Genomic DNA, 13,676 nt, shown 5'->3' on the forward strand with positions numbered 1-13,676 from the left:
AAGGAAGGAAGGAAGGAAGAAAGGAAGGAAGGAAGAGAAAAAGAAGAAGGGAGGAAGAAAGGGAGGAAGGGAAAAACAGTCAGACAGAGACAGAGAGACAGAGGTGGGGGCAGGGGATGGAGGAAGCATGGGAGTGAAGAAGGAACTGTAGAGAAGGAAGAGAAAAGAGCACAAGACAGACCTCCTGGGAGTTTCTGAATTAGGGGGTTAAAAATAAAGAGCTCAAGATAGGGAGACAAGAGGAATGAACAACAGCAGAACCAGGATCATTTAGTGTCTCTGAAGCCAAGGAAAGAGAGTGGGAGGGAAGAGGGCATAATATCAAAGAGCACTACAAAAGAGGGGAAAAAAACCACTGAATTTGGAGATTAAGCAGTGAGGGAATAGTCTCAGTAGATTGATGGAGAGAGAATCTTAGTCACGATGGGTTGAGCAGGCAATTAGTGGTCAATAAGCAGGGGCTTCAAGAGTAAATAATTTTTTCAAACAGTTTAACAATTAAAGGGAAGAGGGAAGAAGTAGTTGGCTAGATGAGGTCAAGGAAAACTTTTATTTAGTGTTGAGGAAATCTGAACATGTTTGTAGGCAGATGTGAAAGGTCCACTGGTGAGGGGCAGATTGAAAATGCTTTTAAGAAAGTGAGAGACAGTTGGAACATTTCGTCATTTGTCCTGGAGGATGTGGGATATGATGGAATAGGATTAGGAGTTCAGGTAGAGAGATATGCTTTAGTGAGTAGAATAGCTATCTCTTCTGGCCCAGAGACAGTGGTCAGTGATGATTCAGAGATGTTTTGAGGGATGGAGAAGGGCTAAGGAAATTCATTTCAGATGACCCCAGTCTTCTCAGTGACAGTTGCTCTAAGTGTTGAGGGAGAAGAGTGGGGTAGATGTGTGACTGGTGATGAAAAGGCAGAAGGAAAGATTGGGTATGATTGCTATGGGAAAAGAGATAAGTTAAAAGGGTAAAGTAGAAGGATAGTCCATTGGCAGTTAGGATCCAGATGTGTTTAATTGGTCTTGGCAGAATTCTCTTCATTCCAATACACCAAACTAACTGGTTTTTTTCAATGTAGTTGTGATTTTTTTTTTCAATGAATGAGGCTGATCTTGTCTAAAACAGCAACTTGATTAACCTCCCTGGAGCAATGAGATAAGAAAGTCTACTGCCAAAGGTCTCTTTGGTAAAGCCAATAGATTGAATTTTCTTTCTGAACTTTAGTTTATTGGGGAGTACATTGTCATGCTAAGCATAGCATTACTTAGGGAAGTAGATAAGCAAAGTAAGAGCAATCTTTTGATGCTTACACATTTATATTAACTATGGGAGTTTTCCAAAAGCTAGAATACAGAAAAAAAAGGTGCCCAAAGGGTAAAGGATGTTCTCAATATAGGTTTATATAGTGGCTCTAATAAACTTTGAAATGAAAAAATAATTCTGGGGATGAAGTCAGGGGACCAGACATCAAATCCTTTTACTGCTATTTGCTCTATAGGCAATCTGGGACCAAGCACTTGCCCTTTTGGGGCCTCCCCTTCCTAATCTATAAAACGAAGGGGGTAGATTAGATGATCTTGAAGGTCACTACCAAAGAAATGTTTATATCCTGGAGGAAAGTAGTTCTCAAATCTTTTCAGTCAAAAGACCTTTTTCCAGGACAAAAGAATTTACTCTACTGCACTGGGTTGGAGGCCAGTGGTCAGTGATTGAAAGGGTCTGTGGTGCTGATTGAGTCCTCCTTGGAAAGGAAGGGAAAGGGAAAGCCTAGAGGTTCTAGTGCCAATAAAGGTGAGAGTTACCTAGAGGACCAGAAGTAAAAAGATACAGAACCAGAGATCCCAACAAATTCCAGGAGGGAGATGGTGATATGTGAGGTCTGTGGTTCAGACTACAAAGACTCAGTGTCAGGTAAATAGCAATGAGTGAGATTATAGCAAATAAATAGCAAAATAGTGAGATTTTTAAAAAAGGGGGGGATATTAGCATGTTACATTGGAAAGCTTCAATGGTGCATTCGTTTTGAGTTTTTAGCCCATCTGCCCAAAGAAAGTTGCTACTTTATTGCTTTGCCTGAATCCCTGTGAGCTAGAAAGCTCTCATTGCCTCTACTCTCTGTATTAACATCCCTGGAATCTACATGGTGGTAGACACCTATAGAATCTATGCAGTGGTGTCCTCTCAACTCATGCAAACTTTAATCTCTCAATTTAATAGCCTATCCTGATATCACCTTCACCTGTCCCTGCTTGCTGTTGAAAAATAAAAGCAAAACAAAACCTTGCCAGGATTCATCGATGCCACACTAGCATTGCTTTTGATAAGAAACCAATGAAGAGTAAGCTACCAGTTCACATCAGAATTCAAAATCCAGACACTATGATATTAGAAGCATTCACACTTTGAAAATGGCAATGTCAGAGTAGAAAGAAACAGAGACTCTTGAAAGGTCTCCTGAGGAAAAGGAAAGCTTGAAGATTATGGAATTAAATTGTAATCTCCTTGAAGGCAGTGACTGTCTTTTGCTTTTCTTCGTAGTCACATATTTCATATTCCCAATTCATATTCATGCTTAGTTCTGTGATTGGTACATAGGACTTAATGCATGTTCACTGATTATCTTGTTGGTCAAGGGATTATTATACAAAGGGACCAGAAAGCCTGAAGGATCTAGGGAATAGTCACTGTGTCCATGATGCTGAGAGAACCATATAGAGAAGAATGAAGGATAGGGTCAATTTGACACAGTAGAAAGGATGAGATAATTTATATTAGAAATGAAACAAAGAAGGGAAGCAAACAAAAGAGTAACCTAACTAAAACTGCAGGCAGACATTTTCAAACTAACAATATCACTAGGAACAGTAAGCTTTTAAGCCCATTTTTACGTTTCCAACAGTTGAACAGAATTATAACACATTCTTGTTTGTTGTTATACTAAACACTACTTACATTTATAGTATTATACAGTTTACAAAGTGCTTTCCTCACTACAGCCCTTTGAGCTATGTAAAATAAATATCATCATCCCCATTTTTTATGAAGAAAATAAGATTCATAAGGATCAAGCATCTTGCTCAACATTATATATGGCTCCTGAGAAGCATCTGGAGAACCTGACCATCGACAAGGAATTCCTTTCAAACTGGACTTCACATTGAGTCTTTTCCAAGAAGGCTGCAAACACCTCTGGGGAGCTCACGATCTTCTGTTTTATGTTTTGAGTGTAACTAATGATTAGAGAGGGTCTTTGAACAAGGTTTGCTATTGTTATCTTTTGGGAAGGATCTTGAATAATTTTAATAAATGCATGAGATACAACTTGTTGCGGAAACGTTTTTCAGGAAGGCTTTAGCTCTACCTAATCAAACCAAAGGATCATAAAATCATATGTCTACAGTTGGAAGAAATCTTGAGTTGACCATCTAACCCAACACCTTCATTTTATAGCTAATAAAATTGAGGCCAGCAAGGTTTAATAACTGGCTCAAGGTAACTAATGTAATAAGTTTCATAGGTAGAATTTAAACCCAGGTCTTCTAACTCCAGAAGAAGTGTTCTTTCCATTGTATCAAACAATATAAAAACAATGGTCCTTGTATTTCCTATATTTTTTTCATTTATGGGATAATAAAGATAGAGTCTACTATGGAATATTATTTGCATAGTTCTACCTGTCCCTGCTCATGCCCTTATCAAACATGTCTTTGATTCATGTGTACATGATTCTCATAAAAATTTTATATAAATAGAAAGTAGGCACTTAGATTGGCAGTTGCTGGTTTTCTCTTGGTCAACTATATTTGCTATTATAAGAACTGAGCTTTTTGACATAACTTTGTTATCTTTCCCTCTTTCAACTATCTTGCAAAACCTATCCTTCAACACCCTCACAACTGAAGAACCTTGAGTACAATACCTCTTCTAAACACGGTTGTTTTAATTTTACTATTTCCCCCATCTTTTTTTCCCTTGAGTGGCATTTCTGTCTCCTCTCTAAACACTTTCAGGACTGTCTCATTAGAATCTCAGGGTAGTGACTGTATAGTCTTTGATGGTCTACCACCATGTTAAGAGAGGAAAAGAAAGGGATAAGTGCCCACTGTGTTCCAGGCTCTGTATTAAGCACTCTTTACACATTTTGTCTCATTTGTGCCCCATAACAACCTTGTGATACTATACTATTATTATCTTCATTTTACAGTTGAGGAAACTGGAGCAGAGAGAGGTTAAGTGACTAACCCAAGGCATATAGCTAGTCAATGTCTGAAGCTTTATATTTGAATTTAGGATTTTCCTATCTCCAAAGTCAGTGTTCTGCCCATGGCACCATATAGATGTTATTTTTTTTAACTCTTTGTAGATCTTTTCTATTTTTCTTCTGTTTTCATTGTTGTTGTTGTTCTTTTGTTTTCATCATTATGTAATTGTCATTGTCTTGTTTAGATGGGTTTCTCACCCAATTTTCTTTTAACTAGTTCTTTATACTCCACTGCTTTAATGAAGCACTACCACTCATAATCTTCCACCACCCTTCTCTATAAGATTTTACAGATTAGATTACATTCTAAAATGATATTGGCCTTGGTCCCAGATGCCTCCACTCGATCTTAATTATGTCCATTGATTTATCTCAGTTAAAAAAATGTATGAAATGACTATAGTCCATGTCCATGTCCTTTCTTCCATCCAAATCCTATTTCTTTTCTACACAAAAAGCCTACATTTACCCTTTTGAGACATTTGCCCATTACTACTACCAGTTTTGCCCTCTGGAGCCAAGCTGAACAAGTCGAATTGATAAATGATTGCTAAGTTCAGATCAGTACTTGTTAACCCAACTCCTTCCATAATCTACCGTCATGATGCAGAAAATTTCATTTTCTACTAAAGATCATTTGTGGCCTCTTCCCTTCCCTTGTCTCCCAACAAAAGATGAACTATGTATGTAAACTTCTCTTACTAAAATTTTTATTTCTCTAATGTGGTCATAAATGCTGGCTTGATGACAATCCAAAAATATTCCACATACTAAACATATACCAAAAAAACACTATGAAAATCGCTTGGTTTATTTTTGTTTATGTTATCGAGTCTCAGCAAATGACACAGCTGAGTGTTAATCCCATCATAAGAAAATGCATGTTAGTATTTGTATTATTGTTATATTTTCTCCTTCCTTTAAAAGATAAAAGCAATAAAAAGAGACTTTAAGCTATACTCATACACACTCGTAAAACTCTCCATTTTGGAAAAGAGTAGCTCCAAAAGCTTTCCATTTCCAAAACTCCATTTTCTTCCTTTCCACCAAAACTGAAAGCACTCTAATTCAAAGATCCCAAAATCTTTGCAGAGAGATTAGTAGCCATTACTTTCAGTTCCACTTCTACCGGCACACACTCTTTCCCAGAAAGGCTTTGTAGCTGGGACATTAGGATTTACCATGCACATGATGCTGAGGGTTTGTATGAGAAGTAGCTATCTGGGCAGGCTTCCCCAGACTTGAATGGACCTAGAGGAAGAGATCCAGCCAGGAGCAAAGCAAAGATAAAAAGGGAGGGGTGAGGGGACTAGATCTTGTTAACACTATTATGTTAGAGAGGAGTCCCGAAATCATAGCTACCTTTGGCAATTTAACCAGATTTCATGGAGACTACTGTGAAATGGCAATTAAATCTAGATGAATGAGTATAGCAAATAATGGAGAAACAGGAGATGAGACATATGCATGTAAGATTCCTTATTTTGCAATTAGATGTAATAAATGAGAGCTTTGGGAGTCTGACCACTAATTTGAATTACACACTTCTTGGCGACCAGCAAAATGCATGGAGTAGTCTGCCTAAGACTTCAAGTGAGTCTCTGCTCTAGTCCTTCCCTGTCGTGGAGATGAGGAATAACACTAGTATCCTCAAATAGACATGTCCTTCTAGATCTTTTAGGTTAACAGGAGACATACAAGTGGATATTTTCCCCAAAGGGATTCCCTTCATCTCAAGATATTCACCACCCCATTGTTAGTAGAAATAAATGTCCACCTTACCCCCAGAGGTTCACAGAGTCTATGGACCTTCTTTCCCATGAGCATCTTGAAGGACTCCAAGTAAGGAAAGTAATAAAAAGAGAGCTCTGATTTACAATAACACAACAACAATAGCTTGTTTATGATACTTTAAGATTTGCGTAGCACATTAGTCACATCTCATTTGATCCTCACCACAGCATTGTGATATTGGTGATCTTGTTATCCCCATTTTATACACAAGGAAGACGAGGCTTAGAGATTAAGGAATTTTTTTGTAGCTTATTCTATGCATGGAATCATAGATTTAGAGATCTTAGGGAATGTGAGAGATCATCTCTTATATTCAACAGATAAGGAAACAGAGGTTGATTTGCCCAAGGTCACACAGCCTCTGAGGCAGGATCTGAATTCAGGTCTTTCTGACCTCCAAGCTTAGTATTATAAATAATGATCAAAACTACCATTTATAAGAGTTCCTTAAGGGTTGTAAAGGATTTTATAATTATTACCACATTTGATTTTTTCAACCCTGTGAGGTAGATGCTATTGTTATCCCCATTTTATAGATGGAGAAATTGAGGCAGACAGAGGTTAAGTAATTTACTTGGGGTCATACAGCCAGTAAACATCTGATGCTGGTTTTGAACTTAAGTATTTCTGACTTTAAGCTCAGTTCTTTATTCACTAAACCTCCAACCTACACCTAAGTGTCTGAGGCAGGATTTAAACCCAATGGTGTTCTATCAACTATGTCGTGTTTCAAAACTATGGCCATAATACGGTATGAACAAAAAGGAGCCTTGCACTACATGGTCATTGGCTGACAAGTTTCAGAAAGTTTCTATATTCTCAAATTCATTAGGGTCTTCTACTAAATATTTACCTCCTAATTATAAAGTCTGGATTATTACCATATGCCACCTCATTGACACTATTCTGTTGATTACCATGATCCACAGTCTACCTTAGCTAAGTTCATTTACATTCATCCCTAATCAGCCCTAAAAAGCCCAATCATCCCCTGGCCAGCAGAGAAGGTTAGACAACAGACATCTTTGTAGGTGCCTGATGACAGCAAAAAGGGTCAACCAAGTACCTTTGAATCCAAAAGTCTATTAGAATGAGATAGAGTGAGTTTAAGGGGATAAAAAGCTCTAGAATGGTCAAAGAATCAAGAGAATACAAGGTCACGGAAATGTAGAAAGTTAGGAGTGATGTTCAAAAACCATAGAGGGGTCAAGAGGATAAAGACTGAAGGAAACCCATTGAGTTGATGATTAAGATGACATTGATGACTTTTGAAAACACAGTTTGAGAAGACTGGCAGGGTTGGAACTCAGACTACAAGGGATTGAGGAAAGACTAGTTGGTAAAAATCATTGAATTGCCATCCTTGAAGGGATCTTTGATTAAGAATCTAGCACATTTATTTTACAGGTAAGGAAATTGAGAACCATCGAAACTAAGAACCTAGCCTGAAGTCACATAGCTAATGTGTGTCAGAGTCTGAACTAGAATCTAAATCCCCAATATCTTACTTTGGTTCATTTTTTATACTTTTCTAAAAAATACCTTAGTTCTTTTTTATTAAATGTCCTGTAGGGTCTCTTTCTTGGAACACTGATGATAAATCCAAGCAGTTATTGGTCTAAAATCCAGTTCCTTTAAAAAAGTTGCATAAAGTATCACAATTGAATATTCCAATGGCTTACAAACTTTGGTTTTTACAAAGGAACCCTTTATCTCTCAAGGTAGCCAATTCCACTTTTTTTTCCTAATATCATGCTTAAATTTCCCTCTTTGCAACTTCCACCTATCACTCTTAATTCTATCCTCTGTGTTCGAACAGAATAAATCTAATCTCTCTTCCACAAGAGAACTCTGCTGTTAAATGAAGATAGCTATCATATTTCCCCTGAGTCTTCTCGAAGCTAAGTATTTTCAGATCTTTCAACCGATCAGATACCATGTTCTCAGTCTCCCAAAATCCAGGTTCCCCTCCTTTGGACTCTACTTTTAATCAGTTTCTTTCCTAAAATACCTATTACTTCAGATATGGTCTGACCAAGGAAAAGTACAGTGGGGCTTCTTGATAGGTGTTATGGAAAAGGGGCCACAAGCATGATTGCTCTAGGAATGTTCAAATGGAAACTTGGATTGTTTTAATTATATCAAAATATACTTTTTCCTTCAGATCTGAAGAAAAGAAAAATACTAAAATAGAGAAAGTTTTTCTGTAGCTTCAGCAGGTTATAGTTAATGAATACATTAAGCATAATTCAAATCAACAATGATTTATCAACATTCAGTAGATGCCAGGAACTGGAGAATGAAACAATCTCTATCCTCAAAGAGTTTGTAATCTATTGCAGCTGTTTACTTATCTCTGCAGTTTTAACCACCCATAGTAGTAGGTCTTGGAATGTATCCCCTGCAGATACAGGGGCTCTACTGTCTCTATAAAATCAATGCAAAATTATTTCAAGGAATGAGATAGAAAGATGAGCAAATCAGGAAGGGCTTATATAAGATTTAGAACTTCCAATAAGTCTTAAAAGAAGGGTTCAGTTCTTTCTAATTCCAATTCTAGAATTCATTATAGACATGGAGGTACAACTTGTCCAGAAATAAAGAGTAAGGCAAGAGACAGAAGGTTATGTTTGAAGAGCACAGGAGGTAGACTAGTTTAGCTAGAACTTAAAATGAATGCAGGGAAGAAATGAGCCTAGAAAGGTCAGATGGAACCAGACTATAAAGACTTTTAAATGCCAAACAGAGGTGTTGATATTTTATGCTGGAGACAAGAGCAAGTCATTGAGGCTTCTTAAGCAGGGAAGTGACATAGACAGACCTATACTTTAGGAAAAGTAAATTTGGCAGCTGTGTAGAAGATTAGGAGACTATTACAAAATTAGGAGACTATGACAAAAGTCAATGCAAAGGATGATGTGAATCCATCCTAGGGTGTTGGCCATGCGAATGAATAGAATAGATGTGAGGATAGAATCGTCAAGACTTGTTAACTAAATGGATGTGTAATGAGGAAATGTGAAAAGTCCACAATGACTCAGTTTCCTCATCTGTTAAATGAGTTTAGACTTAATGACATCTGAGGTCCTTTCCAATTCTAAATCTATGATCCTATGATTATAAGTCATTTTGAGAAAGGTTTAAAAACAATACCTTATATCAAATCCTTATCTTGTTTTGTCCTTTCTGATTAGAGGCTCAAATTACTGATTAGAGGCTCAAAGAGATTAATTCAACTTGATGAAGGTTATTTTTCTAGTAAGGAAGGGACTTCAGTCTTGAGATTGTGTCCTCCTTGAGCTTGCATGGCCACTAACATCTGCTTTTCCTGCAACTCTGACCATTCTTTCTCTGACTCATTCACCCCCACTTATTCTTCTTTTCCACTAAAAATCTGTCCTCAGACCTCTTCTTCCCTCTCTATTCTCCGCTTTAGAATTCCTGTCCATTCCCAGTTTCAACTATCACCCCTGTCATGAGGACTCCCACATTTATAACTTCCAGCTTAAAATTCCATCATGTATTACAGACCCAAATTTCAATTGCCTACTTGGTAACACCTCAAAATCATTATGTCCCAATCTGAAACCACATCCCCCCAGATTACTTTCCTTCTAATTTTGTTATTTGTTAACGTGGCTGACATCATCACTCTGCCAATCAATCACCCAGGCTTGCAACCTTAGGATCCATTTGAAGTCGATGGTAATTTATTCTGCTTTCCAAAATGGACCACCAAAGGCTCTACATGGGAGCACTTTGCTCTAGATTCCCTGGGTCCAAGTGTCTTCGTCTTTGTTCCGGCTTTCTTCTTTCCTGTCTTGCTGCTGTCATGTACTCTACCTACACACACACAAAGATTTATGAGATTTTCTCTGAGATTGTAATTGTTACTAGTCTTTTTCTTTAAAATCCTTACCATCTGTCTTAGTATTAATTCTAAGACAGTAGAGCTGCAAGTTAGGCAACTGGGGTTAAGTGGCTTGCCCAAGGTCATACAGTTAGGAAGTGTCTGAGGACAGATTTGAACCCAAGTTCTCCCTACAGGACTGGGACTCTCTCCACTCTGATATCTAACTGCCCCTAATTGTCACTAATCTTGCTGGAAAAGATGTGTTAATCAATTACCCTACTGTTCCACTCACCATCTCTGTAATTTCCCAGACCAAAATTCCTTTCTCAGTCTATCACTCTCTTAATATGTTATCTCTCATTAAAATATAAGTTTCTTAGGGGCAGAGATCGATTTGTTTTTGTATTTGCTTCCCTAATACTTGTCACATAGTAAGTGCTTGATAAAGAACTTTCATTCATTTATACAACAAACGTTTATTTAAACTAAAATTCAGTAAACATTTATTAAGCTCCTAACATGTAAAAAACAGAGAAGTAGCCACGTGATATGGTATGGTGAAGAAAAGACTTACCTTAGAGCAGTGATGGGCAACCTTTTGAGGTTGGTGTGTCAAAATTCACCAAAAAAAACGAGCATAACTTGGGTGGTGTGTCACTTCGAGAAAAAAACCACAATTTTGCAGTATTTATAGTTTAAATAACAAAATGTATAATTGTAATATATAACTGTATTTAATAAACCAAAAATAGGTAAATTAATATAGGTAGAATTGTCATCTACAGTGCACAGAGTGTCTACACTACACTACAGCAAATGTTTCATCCTCAGCATGCGGCTCCATACTTCTCTGGATGCGACCATGTGCCAGTGCTGACACACATGTCATAGGTTTGCCATTACTGCTCTAGAGTAAGCAAGACATGAATTCAAGTCCTACCTCTAATCTGACTGTAAGCAAGATATATACTCTCTCAACAATCCCAGGAGACTCTCTGAGAGTGGGATTTTAATTTTAATTGTATAAATTTTTATTTAAATTAATTTAATTTAATTAATTTTAACTCTTTTTTTGTGCCTTGGACACTTTTGGCTGTCTGGTGAAACCTTTAGACTCTTTCTTAGAATAATTTATAGGAAAATAAACAATCCATGAAAAATGTCAAATTTCAAATAGCGGTTAATAAAAATAAAGACAGAAGAAAACATTTTTCCAATCCAAATTTATTCCTCTTGAGATCCATGGACTCCAGGTTAAGAACTCTTGCTCTAGTACCATCAATTGGAGAAGTAGTTAATTTGCAACAATAAAGAGATTTTCTGTATGGGGAGTTCCCTACACAGATTGAAAGCGCAAATATATATATACATATATATTTTTTTTAAGGGATGCAATATGCCGTTCAGACTCTGAATGGCATATTGCATCCCTTAAAAATATATATAAAACTATATTTACTTTGAGTAGCATGTGACTCTGAAGTTCTACTCTTCTGAATATCAACATAAGACTTAAAAGATAGTTCTTTCTTGATCTCTGAGTATATAGTACACCCCTATCTGATACTTTCATCTCAGGCATCTACCAAAGGCCTTAGAAGTGACCTTATTGTAGTAGCTTTTCATTATTCGAAGAAGGGAAAAAAAAAAGTGCAAGAAGGTATTCAGTGGCATAAAAGAGGAGCATTGACTTTTCCATTGGTAATCTGGTCCATGTGTTCCCTGCAACTGAGCATTTTCAGAAGGCCTGACTGTCTGGGTTAATTGTTTAATGCTTTTAGTTAGAATTAAACTTTGCACCTGCTCTGACAGTGATAAATTAAATGTGCTCCTTTTCCAATACTGTTGCCCTCTTTAAGTAGAGACCAAGAAGTGTATCTCCCTTCTTCCCTAGCGTTTGAGGAATCTGTGCTACACTGGAGTGTAAACCAGCATAATTTGTCACTAGAGCTAGCGCCAATTAAATTGATTGCGTTGGACTGAACTTTAGGACCTCTAATGCAAGCACTAAGGGAAAAATGGGCTTTTTTCTGCCCATTTCCCCATGTGGCACTTAGGCATAGCTCAACAGTGGAAGGCTTTCAAGGTTCAAAAGGGTTTTATTTTCAAAAGAAATGGGCATTGATCAGCTGCATTTAAAGGCAAAGATAATTCCAGAGCTTGAAGGCTGGATTTGTGTTTAAGGTCTAAATCTCTTTCTTTAACCTTGGGGGGCCAGTATAACATAAAAGCAACAAAGAGATTAAGATTACAAAGGGTTTGCCAGTGTAAATGATGCTGTGGCATTCTTCAAATGCAGCTCAGTCCAGATTCACAAGCCTAGGCACAGGTCAGTAAGTGGCCCATTGCTTCTTACACCTGTAAAAACAACCTGCCTTGCTTTGTCATCCCAGTGTTACCTCTCCAAGTGGTTCTGGGGAGAAAAAGCGGAGAAGGACTGGACTGACTTAGAGCAAGGAGTGCAGCTTTACCTCCCCGACGCTGATTGAAAAAGTAAACACTCTAAAGGTCGACGTGCCAGAGACAATCAGAAAATCCTCTCTTTGTCAGTGTAGCACAAACAACCCAGGAATGAGAGGGGCTGGGATGTGGCCGTCCAACCCTGCGTCAGGAGGTGAGGCATCCGTGGCTCGCTCGTTCCCAGGGAGCCCTGGAGAGAGTGGAGAGGGGCTTCATCCCGCCATTTTCTTGGCCACATCGGCGTCAGTTTGTTATGCCAAGTCCTACCAAGGGAGGTTGTAAATATGCTCTAAAAAGTTATTACTTTGGCCTTCTGGGTTCCTTTATTTAGTGGCTACCAATTTTTTATTTTCTCCCATCTTGCCTCTTGGCTCAGATTCCCACAATCAGCCCTGAAGAATATCATCACCATTTGAGCAGCCCCACATGTAGATCAAATCCAGGGAGCTTAGAGTGCCAGATCAATCGTCTCTATTTCCACCAAAGGCAGTGAAACTGGAGGGAAATTTGCCCATTCACTCAGGCTCAGACAATTAGTTTCTCTCTCGTCCTCTTCCTTAAAGAAACAGAGCAGCTGATAATAATGCCAACTTCACATAAACTTCACCATCCAGCTCCCCTCCAATGGCCTCCTTTCCCAAATTCTAGCTTCCCCAATGACAGCAGGCCTCTTGTCTTATATCAGGACTCTAGTTTCATAGAAAAATCCATAAAGGAGGAGTGATTAGCCATTGTAAAAATCCTCTTTATTCTTCAAACTGGTCCCTAATAGAAGGAATTCAGCAAGTTTTCCCTTTAGATTCACAACGGTTCAGCAGCTGTCTATTGTTTTCATTCTCTTTGGTTTCGTGTGTTTGTAGACTCAGAATAGAAGCGGGGCCCAGTGGCACAGTGGGTGGAGATCCAGTGGCATGGTAGAGTGCCATGGGAGGTGGGCAGCAATGGGCCCATGGGTCAGTTTATAAAAGAAGATATTAATAGGCCCAGGGAAACTTCCCAGCATTTGAGTCTACAGGAGCACTAACACCAACGCTGTCTACCGATGATGTGTATGTCCAAGAATGTGCCAAATGATAACTTATTGATTTATAGAGCAAAAATTCAAACCTGCTTGCTGACTTGTGCATATCTTCCTGTTGAGTTAAAACAGGAAGTCAGAAAAAAAATCCAACCTCTTTTCCCAAAGTACTGATATTTGCTCTGTTCTGTCCCACTCTAACCTAATTAGGATCCATAGTAATCCCTTGGAGGGAGGAAATACATGTATGTCTTTAATTTGAGCAAACCCCCTTTCAACATACCGGTATCGGC

Source organism: Gracilinanus agilis, chromosome 2 (assembly GCF_016433145.1).
Source record: "Gracilinanus agilis isolate LMUSP501 chromosome 2, AgileGrace, whole genome shotgun sequence".
Taxonomy (NCBI): Eukaryota; Metazoa; Chordata; class Mammalia; order Didelphimorphia; family Didelphidae; genus Gracilinanus; species Gracilinanus agilis.